This window comes from Grammomys surdaster, unplaced genomic scaffold (assembly GCF_004785775.1).
Source record: "Grammomys surdaster isolate TR1022 unplaced genomic scaffold, NIH_TR_1.0 258, whole genome shotgun sequence".
NCBI classification, from domain to species: Eukaryota; Metazoa; Chordata; class Mammalia; order Rodentia; family Muridae; genus Grammomys; species Grammomys surdaster.
The window spans coordinates 2,410,392-2,425,814 of NW_021604699.1; the positions used below are offsets into that span (position 1 = coordinate 2,410,392).

A 15,423-nucleotide genomic window follows, 5' to 3' on the forward strand; every position below is an offset into this window, starting at 1 on the left:
GAGAGAGAGAGAGAGAGAGAGAGAGAGAGAGAGAGAGAGAGAGAGAGAGGTGTTTGGCTGTTTAGAGATAAAGGCATGGAGTTTGGTTGGTAGGGAGGTGGGGAGAAGCTGGGAGGAGATGGAGGAGGAGAAAGTATGATCAGAATATGTCATAAGAAAAATATTTTTAAAGACCTTATGAATACAGCAATCTGAGTCCAAAACTTTATTTGCTTACAGTTCTTTATATATCCATGTGATTCTTTCTAGGGTTATCTGGCCTAACATTTGCAATTGTTGTTCTTTGACATGATTTTATTGCTTTATTACTATATAAAATAGTGGAAAGACAAATAACCCTGAATCTTTTCTTTTACTCACCAGAGAGCAGGCAGATTTCTGCAGCTTATTAGACTTTTTTAAAGAATGGCACAATTACTAATGACTCTGGGACATGAAGAGGTTTCAGTTTACAAAGACTATGTGCTAGAAGCCAGCCTATTCCAGTAGCCTCAGCTGTACTCACAGGGCAGCATTCAACTTTCACCTCACTCTAGGTAAATAGTCTGGCTTCATGTTGTACCCAAACCGAAGGTGTTCTGTTTACATGTGCAACTAGGGCACTGTTGATCAAGGCTTGGAAGGAACGAAGCTTTCTTTCCATGTGGCTTTAAAAGCCATAGAGTTTTCTGCAAAACTGAGAGGTTTGTGAATAAAATTTATTGTTTACTTATTCAGAGAACGTATGTATATTTCATAATATTGTATTTGTTTACAGAGACTAAGGGCATGATAATTCTCAGGGGTGATCTGATTGTCATGTTATCCAAGTAAAACTTGTATTTTAAGCTGTTAGTGTATTTGAACAATTCTTTGCAGTCTTTCATTTCCCTTGAAACAACTTAAATCAGAGATTCATGCCATTTTATTTCTGGAGTGATCCCTTGAATTGTGGGCTCCAGGGTTCCTGTATTCACATGTTTCAGGGCTGGGAGCAACAAGCATGGTGGAGGGGGTGGGGGTTGGGCAGATGGGAAGTGAAGGCTTACCTTTGTCTTGGAGGAAAGCAGGGAATTTATTTTGCAGCCAACTGTGGCAATTGGGAGTTGGGGGTTGGTTTAAAGATAAGCTGGGAATTTCAATTTTTATGTGAAATGTCTTACTTGGAAATATTTTCACTGGAGCAAATGAAAAAAACAACACAGTGGAACTGAGCACAACTCTTTTACAGACCAGATCTGGTCTCACGGCTGCCAATTGACTATGCCAAACACCTAATTTCACAACCGAGAAAACAGCCTTGAAACCCTGGCAGGATGTTACAGACACCAAGCCAATGTTTCTACATGATGTTGAATACTCAAACCAAAAATACCTATGGTTGCTAGACAGCCTTCATTCATTTCTGCATTCAACAAAAGTCCATGACCCAGACACTGGTGACTGCTGAAGGCGCACAGGGATGTGGTGGGACAGAGGACTGACCCCTGTGACTCTCAGACAGCCAGGCTGCCCTGTCTGAATATGTCTAGACCCAGCCTGATAACCCTAGATGCCAGTCAGTGCCTCACTCTGCTGCTGTCTCTGTTCTACATATGTAGGGCATGTGGATCATGCCAACAGAGGAACTGGCATGAACTGGGTGAGGTTGAGCATGTCAAAACCCTATAAATCTCAAAAATTGGGATTAGCATCTCATCCCGAGACTGGCAGAAGTAGGACTAACTCCTTTCCTGTTTCCATGCCTACCTCAGAACATGTAACCCAGTGACCTCTAGCTGGGTGATCACAGGCAGTCAGTCACATACCCAGCATGTAGACTGTCTCTCCATGCTAATGAGGCATCTTAGTATCTTAACTTTCAGCCAATGATTTTTTCCCACCATGGGTATTCTCACCCTCAAAACTGTATAACAACTCCAAATAAAGTATATGCATTTAAACCGATACCCCATAAAGAAATATGAACAAACTAGGATCTTCTCAGAGGAATGCTTCACTAAAGATCACTGGAGAAGACCTTTGTCTAAAAGGGCCTTGACACCAAGATCCTCAGAGAGGGACTTCCTTCTCTCCTCCCTGCTCCCCCACTCTCCCCACCACATCCTACTTGCCCAGTCTCTACCCTCTCTCTTCACCATGGGAATGGTGGGAATCTGCAAAAGTGCTGACTTCTAGGTGAATTATATTCTATATAAAGAGCAGGTGTTTATTCTCTATCCAAACAGAGTTTTCAAAGTAAAATAATCAGCCTAGCTGAAAAATGGTAGTCTGGGGGCGTGAACTTTCTTGCAGCTGAGTCAGAAGGTGCCATGTTAAAAACTGTTGGCGGCTACATTGTTGAGGAGTGTCAATTAGGTGTGAGGGAATGCTAGCCCTTTGGAAGGCATTGGAAGCTACTCTGTGAGCCAGGACAAGTCAGGAGGTCAGTAGGGTCAGTGACTATATATATACATATACATATATATATATATATATATACACACACATATATATTTTTTTTTTCTAAAAGTTCTAAATGTAAGCAAATACGTATTAGGCTGCTGGGATCAAACAGCGTCTAGAAGAGACTACTGTAAAATATTGTAAGGATAGTGTGAGAATTTTGATCTAAGCATCAAAAGTTCCATTTGGAATTTTCACCTCAGACATGGTATTGTTCATCTCCAGAAGCATAACGCCAATCATTTCCATCTTAGGAGTCTCTGTTTAAAATGCCCAGGCTTTCGTCTAGGTTTGTGAATGTGCAGAATATAGTTACAATAACTATATAAAGCCCCTATACAGTAATCCTATTATATGTGTCAATGATGGATCTGTTTTTGTTGATCATTTTTTCTTTTGGTTGATTCCCGTTTCCTGCTTCTTTGCGTGCTTGGCAGCTTTCTGATTAGTGCTAAACATTATGCAGTGACCGTGTTGGGAAGTGAACATTCTTCTACTTGAAAGTAGTGATAACCTGGGTTTGTCTTAGGAAGCATTTGCAATACATGCAAAGTTTAACTCTTTATTTAATTTTGTCAGGTGTAATCAGAGCAGTAGTTAGTATGGGAGTGGCTGCCTACAGATTACAGCAGCTGTTCACACCAGCCAGAGAAAGACATCTCACTGTTCACGGGCATCTCATGACACATTCCAAAGGAAAATGAATGCAATCTCTGAATCTTGTCTCTTTGAACTTTTTAGGAGCTTGCTCACGTGCACACAATGAAACACAAGATGTCCTTTTGTGGATCTCAAGGCCTGGTCTCCGTACAGCCCTCGCACTCTGAGATTATCTTGTAGACTCAAGCCCCTTTCACTCTTCTTAACACAAGCTCTTTAATTTAGAAAGACATCCAGGCTTTGCCTGAATGTGCCTTCCCTGTCCATCCTTGAAAATACTATACAGACAGAAAACTGGGGTAATCTTAGGGGATTCTTTATCTTCCTCTCAGGGATCCTTTGAGATCACAATTCTCTGTCACCCAAGGACCACTATCTTGAAAACCATGTTTTTACCAGTGTGTCCAGTTTTTACCTTGTTTTTGCTTTAGCTGTAACTGTCCAGATGTGGTTGTTCCACTCTATCTGGAAGAATATATCTAAGAGTGAGTCCTAGTCCTACTTTTTTAATCTTGGAAGAACCTCTAAGCTTTGTACTCACTTCCTGCCTTCGAAGTAAGGTAATATTGCAATGATTAAACATTGAAAGTTAACATGGGTAATATTTCATATTAGGCTATATGCTTATACAAGTGAACTCATAGTGAGTCTTTCTCAGAAAGGACCATGAGCCTGGAAAGATGGCTTGTTTCATATAGAGACCTCTATTTGTAGAGAGTTACATGAGAAATATTCCACATAGACTCAGATATTTGAACACTTAGTTGCCAGTCAGTAGCACTGTTTGAGGAGGTTTAGGCGGTAGAGCCTTGCTGGAAGAAGTGCATCACAAGGAGCAAGCATTGGAATTTTAAAAGCCTCCCTACTTCCAGGATGCTCTCTCTACCCCATGCTTGCATTTAAAGGTGTAAGCTCTCCACTTCCTGTTCCTATCGTCATGCCTGCTGATTACTGCTATGCCTTGCCACCATGTGAATCTTAACTCTGTAGGACCATAAGCCAAAATAAACTCTCTCCACCTAAAGTTGCCATTGGTCGTGGTGTTTTATCATAACAATAGAAAAGGAACTAAACCTACATCAGCACAGAGTTTGGATCCTTAGCACCACACAGCAGCTGGTACAGTTGTGGGCTTTACCCTTTCCCGCCCCCCAGTGGAATGATGGTGACAGGCAGTGCTCCCAGGCTATTCAGTCTAACCAAATTGCTGAGCTCCAGGCCCTGTGAAAGACCCTGTCTCAAAGACTAAAGTGGGGAGCTACTAAGAGATTTCTGCCCTCTATCTGCACATGCGCACACAATATTGCACACACCCGCATCTACACACAAAGGGCTCCATTCAGAGAATCAGTTTTCTCCTTGGCAGGGTCACATGAGGTCTTTTCTCTTGTCCAATCAGAGTAATTTGCTTTGGGTTTTACCCTCTTGCCTGTGGACTACCTTGTTCTTCACCACAGTACTGGCTGTCACAGGGCTTACAAGCCAATGAACAACTTGCCTTTACTTGGGACTCACAAGGCATTAAATTTATGTGAAATATTTCAAGAGCGGGAACATCAACACAGGGTACAGCACAAACCACAGAGTCTATATGGTTTTGCAGTAATAAAGAAATAGTTTTTTGTTTCTCATTACAACTCAAGTACCAGATTACTTTCAGTAATCTATAAAGTAGAAATATCCATAAAACCATTAACTGAGAATATATGCCACCACCACTTGGAACTCACTTATCATAGATGAGTACATTAACAATTGAAAGGAAAATATTTTGTTAAATGAAAGTTTCTTCATTCTGTATACTAAGATTTCACCTTACTAATGTAGTAATGGGAGTAGAAAAAATAATAAAACCCTGTGTTTTTTTAATTGCATGCTTAATCAGTATGAGTATTTATTTACTATGGGGCAGCAGATTAATTACTTGCATATTGTTACTGCAAGTATTGTGCCAGGCTAACGATTTCACCCGGTGGACTCTGACTGAAAACCGTAGATTCCTATTCATCCAGAGCCATGATGAGAACGTAAGCTCCCCTTCGTGCTTCAGCTTGTCATTGGATCAACTGTTAAACGTTTGGGAGCTTTATTGAGACAATCCCATGACACAAGTTCTAGAACTACAGATTTCAGAATTAAGGTTGACAACACGCTGTGAAGCTAGTCTGATAAGAGCATTCTAATGGACCTGGCCCTTGTGACCCATTCTACATTTGATTCTGATATGTTGACTCCTAAAGCCGTAATGACCTGCTTGTGCTTTCTAAATGTCAAGTTTCATGATGTGGGTGCTCTTTGAGGCCTTATTAATTCTTCTAGACATATGTGACATGAATAAAGCCTGATCTTACCACTCCTCCAACTGGGTAATAAGGTATTTAAAAATGCCCAATGAATGTCACCAACCTAGACAGATGACAGCAGGTCCATGTAAAATGTAGGACCAGATTTTCAAATCTTCAACAACAAACCTGCACATAAGTCGAGTGAGAGACGTCAATGTTCAAAGATTTAAGACTCCCCAGGAGACCTGGCATCCACTAAAGTTTGAGAGGAAGATTTAGCAATGTGTAAGTTTTTGGATGAATCAGAGCATCTTCCAATCAGGTAGCCCTAAGAGCCCACTCTGCCTCCTAACCTTTACTCTACTGGTACATGGCCACCTGAGACTGAGACCAGTAAGCTCAGGCTGATGGAAGTTCTGTTTTAAGGAAATAATTTGGTATATAAAGAAAGAGGAAGTATCTCCAACCAGGTAAAGAAAAGTAAAATATGCACTACATAGTATGACTCTGTTTTCTCCATTTCCCCCCATGTATATAATCTTTTAGAGATGAAATCCAGATACAGACTTCCTCATTGGACCTTTGGTCAGAGGGTCCTTGGCTTTTGCCTTTTTGTCATTGTTGTTGTTGTTGTTGTCTTTGTCTTCTTCTTCTTCTTCTTCTTCTTCTTCTTCTTCTTCTTCTTCTTCTTCTTCTTCATCGTCTCCTTTTTCTTCCATCTTTTTCTTCTTTCTTTTTTCTTTTTTTGAATGAGCATTTCTTTTAAAGACTGTGCTTATTATACCTATCTTCATATTTATTTTTATATTTATCTTCTTTATGGCTTCCTGTTCCTGAAAACGCTTACAAACCTGTCCAGCCACTGGAGGTCTGTACTATCTATCTGTAACTTTATTAGAGTATAATTCACAAGTGCTATGTGGCAGATCAGTTGAGTTCATTTCAAGGGTTACTACTAAACAGGAGGGGAAACAAACCATCTCTTCCATTTGTGTTTTCTGTGAGGTTGGAAAGGTGACTCAGCAACTGAGAACTACCTGAGTTTGGTTCTAGCACCCATGAAGAGTTGGTAAGCAACCTGTAAATTCAACTCTAGGGTATCTGTCTCCCTCTTCTGTTTCCACAAAACGCATGCATTTATGTGTGTGTGTGTGTGTGTGTGTGTTAACACATGCACACATGTAATTTAAAATAAAATACTTTTAAAGTGTCTTTAAATGTCTGATATATTATCAGACAAATCGCCTGTTGTTTTATATGGGTCTTTAATGTAGAATTCAAGAATAATAGTAATTTCTACACTTAAATGACCAACTAACTCTATAGCCAAAAGAAACCAATTTACAGTGAAAAAATTTGTCCTACAGAATACATTAAAGCAGGACAGTGTTTCTTGGTATTCATTTGCATTTGGGCCTGTGGTTGGTGACATGTGAGTTAATAATTTTCTTCACTGAACTATGACACAGTACCTATTTTACATGACACTGCACACATCTTCTCAAGCCTCTATCATTCAAATAATGTTAGTATATACTTGGACATAGTATTAATAGAAACTGTAATTAGATATTAGCACAATGATCACTTATATGAAAAAATGCTGCCACCCATTGGGATTTGTCTTGTGCTGTGTATTCAGATGTTGAGTTCTGTACCCCAAGATCAGGTTGCAGTCTGGACATGGACATTGTATTGACCACTGTACTGTAAAGAATGCTCCCCACTAATCTTTGATTGGATAATAAAAAAAAAAGCTTGAGCCCATAACTAGGCAGAGGAGAGGGGAAAGTGAGACTTTGGATCTATTAAGAAGTCTCAGGTAGAGACCGTGAGAAGAAGGACAAAAGAAGGAGAATAAGGTTGCCAGGAGGCAGGATGGACCATGAGAATGTAGCCAAGGGAAGCTCATCCTGAGGACACACATGCCACAAAGCAAGACTCAGTTGACAAGTAACTGGGCATTTATCTGGTTATTAATAGACTAGCAGAGTTAGAATAGCTCAGAACCAGCTCAGTTTAAGCTTGCAGGTCATTAATAAAAATACCATGTTTCTGCATCTTTTGTTTGAGAGCTAAACAGAGTGGAGTGATCCAGAAACTCCCAATGAAATTACAACTATAGCCAACAGTAGCAGTTACATAATAACAGCAAGATCCTTTGGGCTGCATCTTTGGTGGACGGTTGCTTGGGAGAGATGTGGTTGGAAGCAAGCTATTGGAGTAAGTCCCAGATTTAGGCCCTGGCTCCCATGCTGTTTAACAATGTGTACAACCAGCTCTGTGGTTGTCAAAAAATAGGCACAGTAAGAGAAATTAGCCTATACAGTTTTAAAACTGTTGTTAGACTTAAAAACAATAAAGCAAAGTGATGGACCTTTTTGCCATGTATCAGGGAGTGTCCACTTAAGATGGTCACTGTTGTTTTCTCAGTTTCCTGTTTTCGTTCATGATGTGTCCATATACTATAATGTCACTGACATGGTGACCTCAGAGCATGATGATGAGCAGGTAAGATCACCCCTCAATACCAGCTGCTCCCCAGCTAGGCCACTACCACCCTCCGCATTTAAAACAAGATCACAAGTTGAGAGAAGGTTAAAGACGAACCATTCCCAGACTGACAATATCTTAATGTTTGGTTTTGACTTTTAGGTGAGAACACTATAACATTTAAACTCTTTTAAATATCACTTTTTTTTTCTAAATTGGATAACAACTTACATCTGTGACTCTACCAAACCAAATAGTGGATAGAAATAGGAATCCGCTGGAGAGATGGCTCATTAGTAAAGAGCACCGGCTACTCTTTCAGAGGACCCAGGTTCTATCCCCAAGTGTCCACATGGCAGTTTGCATCCATGACTCCAGTTCCAGAGAATCTGACTCCCTCACACAGACATACATGCAGGCAAAACATCAATGCACATAAAGTAAAAAGAAACAAATCATTTTATTAAAAAGAGAAGGATCATTTTAAAAGAAGAGGAGAAGAATCAAATAGACACAAACCATTTTTTGGAACAGTTGACAAGAGTAAAGAGTAAGGTTAGAAATCTGTACGAAGCCAATGAACCGAAGAAATTTCTCGATTCCACCAGATCTCACTGAAAGTAATTCTCTCAAAGACTGTTGTTGTTGCTGGGGGAAGGTAGTTTGTTAATTTACTTGTTTGCTTGTTTGTTTGCTTGCTTGCTTTGCTTTGCTTTGTTTTGTTTTGTTTTGCTTTGCTTGCTTTGCTTTTCCAGACGAGAAACCCATGGGGATGGAATTTGAAGCTTCTTATTTTGAAAGGGATGCTGATCAAATTACAGGCATCTCTTAGTTTACCGGGTCATCCCTATGCTGTTTGAACTCACACTTAGAACTGCCTCATCTTTCAGGGAGCATGGAAAAGAACCATGACCAGACACTGATATATAACTAAAAAGGCTGGAAGGACTGGCTAAACTTTGGCAGCTTGGTCTTTATATTCAGCAATTTCAAAGGACTCACTGAAGTTATAAAAGAGGTGCATGTCCCCTGAAGTCAGCAGCAGAGGCACCAAGGCCCTGGCAAAGAAGTTCTGATGGATCTTAACATAAAAGTCTTTCATGGTGTGAGGTTATGTATCATGTATTCTCAAGCAGGCTGCTTCTGAAGAGGGCTGCCTTTAGTGCTCTCATTCACAGGAGTGATACTAGGGAACAAATTTACACCTAGTTATCAATGACTGACTGCAGTTTGAATACTTACTAGCCTGGGATTCAACTGGAAATGTTCTTTGGGGTTCATATTTCAGTTAAGAAGATACGCACCAACAGCGCAGAACTGATTCCCAGATATTTATTTATTTATTTATTTATTTATTTATTTATTTATTTATTTATTTTCGGTTCAGCACAACCTCATCTTTAGAGCAGCCTAATGTTCTGTAAGATCAGTTAAGCCTGATTCCTTTGGGAGGTTAAAGGAGACGGTAGAGGGTACTAGGTGCCTTTGGGGAGGGGAATCAGTCTCAGGACAGAAAGCTGTGAAGTGGCAAGGACCCTGCTGAAAGCCATTCTACCCTTTCCCCAGCTGGTTCTCCGAACGCAATTTGGTTCAACCTACTGGAACTGTAATTTTATGTGATACAACCTCTGCTGTACAATGATTATATGCAGAAGGCAACCCAGTTTTTGAGAAAGTTCTGGGCTCCGGGAATGTGGTGCATACCTGTAATCCCAGTAGGAGGGCAGAGAGTTCTAAGTCAGCTTAGGCTATAAATCAAGGCTCTGTCTCAAAAAATAAAAGTAAATACAAAGTTATTAATATGTCAATGGTAGTTGTTTGAAGTTGTCCAAACAACACTTGGTGCTCAGAGATGTATGCATAGCAAATTAAACAAGTTTTCATTTATACAAGACCAACAAAAGAAGTTTCTTATTATTAAATACCCTTTTAGTAGGAAGAATGTATATTATGGAAACGGCTTCATTTGGCATAATTTCTTATCAAGCCTTTTACTAACAATCATATTTAATTACTGATTTTTCAAGGTTTAGACTGAAAAGTGCTTACTTGATGAAAACATTAAGGAAATTTTTCTTTGAAAAGTAATAGTAATAGAATTGGTCCTCTCTCTCTCTCTCTCTCTCTCTCTCTCTCTCTCTCTCTCTCTCTCTTATCAGAAATTACATTACTTTCAAAATCTCTTAGACTCTAGAACACCCTAACCCTTGAACTATTATAATTTCCTTTTTTATTTTTTAATCATTTTTTTTCCTATTGAGAAATTCTCTAAGTCAAGCCTCTATGAAGCAGGCCCTCTTAGGAGAGGCATGACATCAGAGATGTCTTTTCTCCTTGGGGCCATTAGCTGGAAATAGTAACGAAGACCTTTACTTAAGCTGTAGAAAATCTAATTAACAAGAATGATACTGTTAATCTCCATGTTCTTGCTTCCGTCCCACAAACACAGATTGCTAAATGCATTTGCTCTCTAATCCTCATTAGAAGTCCTGACTGATGGCAAGGCGTGAGAAGACACGAAGATTATGAAAAACAACACCAATTAAAAAATAAACACTAAAATAAACATTAAAAAAAACACCATATAAAAAATAAACACCACAATAAACATTAAAAACAACACCATATAAAAAAATAAACACCACAATAAACATTAAAAACACCACTAGTTAAAACTTAACATCAGAATTGGTCATTCTCACTCAAATCATCGGTATATCTCAGAGTGAATACATTTGAATTATTCCTAGTAAATAATTTTATTCCTTCTTATATGAGGATGGATGGATGGGCAAATAAACACAATGCCATATATATATATATATATATATATATATATATATATGAGTTTTACTGAGCTTGAAGATAAAATAATTTAAATGGAACAAACAGTCCATGAAAATATTTTGAATTTGGTAATATCCCAGGACTTAAGTCCATTGTGTCTGAGGATGCAGATATATCACTGAATGTGATCTATTGACCATGCAGTAAGGCTGTAAATCGCTAGTGTTCACAGACTTGTATTTTTAGCCCCAGACAGAATTAAAGATGACAACCGTAAGCGAAGTGTAACTGAAGTACACAAAGCACCAAAAACAGAAGCCCTGGGAAACGAACTGTACCCATGGCGGCTCTAATAGCTCTAGTCACTAGCACAGGCCAAGCCAGTCAGGACAGTTGTGGACCTGGTTTCAACTTAAAATTCTTAAGTGGAATGATTCATTATATATCAAAATATTTCAAGTTTTACAACCACTTGAGCTTTAAAGTTCTCTCAGTTGCCTTTCTTGGGTCCATTCTAAACGCGCCTCTAGCTTCTGTCAGTTGTTGTTTTCGGTGTTGCACGTCACTTGTTGTACCCTCTGCCTCTGACAAGTCTAAGGCTGTACATGTTCCCATGTCCTTCTCAGAGCCCCTGCCTGGAGCAATCGTCCTTCAAATGTCCACGTAGCTCTTTTCTGAACACCACTTTAAACCTGCATCAACTTCTGCTCACACTCACTGCTCTACTCACTGCTCACACTCACTGCTCTACTCACTGCTCACACTCACTGCTCTGCTCAGCTCACTGCTTACACACACTGCTCACTGTTCACTGTTCACACTCACTGCTTATGCTCACTGCTCGCTCCTCTGCTCACTGCTCACACTCACTGCTTATACACACTGCTCACTGTTCACACTCACTGCTCACTGCTCACACTCACTGCTTATACACACTGCTCACTGTTCACACTCACTGCTCACTGCTCACACTCACTGCTAACTGCTCTGCTCATTGCTCATGCTCACTGCAAAATTGCTCACACTCACTGCAAAATTGCTCTGCTCACTGCTCATGCTCACTGCTTACTGCTCACACTCACTGTTCACACTGCTCACACTCACTGCTCACTGCTCTGCTCACTGCTCATGCTCACTGCTCATACTCACTGCTCATACTCACTGGTCTCATACTCACTGCTCACATTCACTGCTCACTGTTCACACTCCCTGATGACACTCACTGTTCATATTCACTACTCACTGTTCACACTCACTGCTCACACTCACTGCTCACTGCTCATGCTCACTGCTCATGCTAAATGCTCACTGCTCATACTCACTGCTCATGCTCACTGCTCACTGCTCATACTCACTGCTCACATTCACTGCTCACTATTCACACTCACTGATCACACTCACTGTTCATATTCACTACTCACTATTCACACTCACTGATCACACTCACTGATCACTCTCACTGCTCACTGCTTAAACTCAGTGCTCACTACTCATCCTCACTTCTTATTGCTCACACTCACTGTTCACTGCTCATATTCATGCTCATGCACGCTGCTCCCCAAGAAGGAGTCTCATTCTTTATGCCTTTCAACATTTTATATCTTTTACTCAGTTGATTTTTCTCTCTATCCACTGCAACTTATATGAGGCCTGGAATATTTTAAAATGTGTGTGTGTGTGTGTGTGTGTGTGTAGTATAAGTATATGAGTGCATGTGTGTGCATATGTGTACAAACATCTATGTATGCTTGTGTGTGTATATAGTGTAGGTATATCCATGTACGTGCATGCAGTGTAAGTGTATATATGCATGTGAGTATACATACATTCACCTTTGTGTGTGTTTGTATGTGTGTGTGTGTAGTGTAGGTATATGCATGTATGTGTGTGTAGTGTAGGTATATGTATGCATGTGTGTGTGGGTACACTCACTTTTGTGTATACTTGTGTGTGTAGGTACGTACATGCAGTGTAAGTGCATGTATGCATGTGTGTAAGGTATATTCATGTGTGTGTGTGTGTGTCTGTGTAGGTCAGAGCCTGACTTTGGATGTCTTCTCCCTTCACTCTCCATACTATTGTTTGAAATGGAATGTCTCACTCAACCCGGAACTCACCATTTTGTTTGGGCTGACGAGCCCATAAACTCTGCCAATTCTGCTGTCCTTCCCATCCACTATACCCAGCTTTTCTATGGGTTCTGGGGATCCAAACACAGGTCCTTTATTTTACCGAGTGAGCCATCTTCCTGAACCTTTGCCTGGGACGTTCATCTCTGTTCACACCTTTGGCGTCTGTGCTAACTAGCATGCAGGTTTCCAAAAGTACCCACTGACTGAATGGCAATTTAGTGCCAAGTGCACTGCTGAATAAGGGTACCGTATCGATCATCTTCATTGAGAATTCATTATGCCATGACATTTACTTGATATTGTAGTTAGAGGAAAGAAACCTTAGTTACCCCAGTTGCTCGGCGACTCTCTCTTACACTGATAGTTGAAAACTGAAATATCACAGGGATTTAGACAGCTCAGTAAACATATGGAGCGTGGGCACCAAGAGTGGGGGTGTCTACGACAATGAGATGAATTAACAGGCTATTCCACTGTGAAGGAACTCTGTTTAGACTAAAGAATTTATAGCAGCCCTCTCTAAATGAAATATGGCTGTCTGCAAAGGCTCTCTTTAGCCACTAGCAGTCAATAGTCCAAGACAACACTTGCAAAAACACACTACTTCTCTTATCTATTTTCTGTATATACTCCAGCTGAGGTATATGCCTGACTCTTTATCAAGACAAGAATAGTCAACTGCTAAATTTGATCATGTTTGCTTCCCAACTAAATGGCATCTTCTTGTAAGAGATACAGCCCCTCTTGGGTCTTCAGCATCAGATTACTGTAAGCCTAATCAATTTGCAACTCTCATTAGTAAAGTTAGTGAAAATTAATTGTATATATTGAATAAAAGTTCCCCATGAAATTATTTTTTTAGCTTATGAATTTTCATTGTTATAATGAATTACTTAGAAAGACCGCAGAAATATTTTCTCTTGGGAGATATATATATATTGATAGTAACAAAACCAGAAAAGAAAAAAAATGATGAAATACAAAAATGTATGATACTATAGCATCTTCCTTAACTAATGGAAAGTAGTGTCCACAGGCAGAGTTCTATCTACCCATGTTAGCAAAGGAATCAAGTTGTCATTGATAATCTGTGATTATTACATAATAATTTACCATATGAACGAAATTACATTTTAGTTTACTTAAAACATATACACATACAAACAAAATGACTAAATTCTGACACACACACACACACACACACACACACACACACTGAAAGTATTCTGGGAGTTGTATTTTTAAAATCTCAGGTGACTCCAGTGATTAGTGAAAGTGACTAGTGATGTTGTGACAGGAAGACCAGCAGCTGTGACATCCCTTTCTCAAAACTAGGCTGACAGCTGACTTCAAATCTTCAGCTTCAACAGTGAAAGCGATTTTGTGTTTAATGTTCTGTCTTGTGCAATTGTGTTATTCCAAGAAATAAACAAAACCACATTGCTAGGGATGATGACTAGAATGCATTTGAGACTGACATTTTGTTAATGGAACATTTGGAAACAGGATGAACAAGAACTTTAAGAACATATTACACCAGCAGTTGGTTTTATTCATTAAAAACAAAATCAAATTGCTATTATCTGTATTGTGTGTAAGCCAAATAAAACTAGAGATGTCTAAAACACAAGTGCTCTGTGATTGATTTTGTTTGGCTCACCAAATTCTTTATTTAAAAAAAAAAACCCACATATCAATCAGTTTAAGTTAAGACAAATGAGACCCAACTCTTACTGAAAGAACATTGAGACCTTACAGAAAGAAGGAGGACAGTGATGCAGATAAATAAGCCAATTGTCACATCCACATGTTAGTCCCTAGCTCAAGGTGATATATGACCCTTCTACATCTTTGACAGAAATTAAGAATGTAAAACTATACTAATAAATGAAATATGTAAGAATATAAGCTAATATGAAAGAAATGAAGAAGTCTGTGACAGCTGTATCCCAGACAAACTTGGAGTCTCAAACTGCTTTAAAATTTCCAAGTTAAAAGAGGCTATAACTTTCCTTTACCTGGCTATGAATGTCCACTGTATTCTTTAAAACTGTGTTTACTGCAGCCTGTCAAATGGAGCTGCTGGGAGAACTGGGACTTTCTACATCTTGTGTCATCTGCCAATGACATGTCTACCAAACACTCGAGATGCTCACTGGGAGCTGAGAAGCTGAATTACTATTTTCTGCAGTCAGAATTATTTTGTATTTCAGTTTCAGTACCCACATGTGGCCAATGGCCATAACACTAGACAGTGAGTGTCCACAGACTTTGTGTCAGTGGCCCAGTTTTTCATTCTTTTAAATGTGATATTCAGGCTTCCCTACTTGTAAAAGTTGGTTTTAACATAAACACTTTGGACCTGTAAAACAAACTCTAAAATGCTGTTTACACATTTCAATCAATGAGAGATCAGAGTTCCTTGGTTTTAAGCTGGTAAAAATTTTAAAGGGATATTACCGAATTCACAAGGTCCTTCTGCAAACAAGCATCTTCTGTATTTCAGTATAGCACCTACAGCTGGAAATGGGGACGTTGGGACTAGTTAAAAGGAAACCAGGGCATCGTTTCTAGCTAGAAGGATTTGTGGCGCATCAGTTCCTTAGCAACAACAAAAATGAATTCTCAGAATTAAGAATGTT

At 39.4% G+C, this 15,423-nt stretch overlaps 1 protein-coding gene across 2 annotated transcripts in view; it reads right to left on the reverse strand.

Moving 5' to 3' along the window:
• LOC114627774 (type-1A angiotensin II receptor) overlaps window positions 1–15,423 on the reverse strand; it is a 44,918-nt gene that overhangs the window by 18,306 nt on the left and 11,189 nt on the right. The window contains exon 3 of one of the 2 annotated variants that reach the window (XM_028775683.1): window positions 9,567–9,625. The exons of the other annotated variant lie outside the window; for it this stretch is intronic. The gene's annotated coding sequence lies outside the window, so the exon portion shown is untranslated. The remainder of the gene's footprint in view (window positions 1–9,566; window positions 9,626–15,423) is intronic. 2 annotated transcript variants of the gene reach the window in all.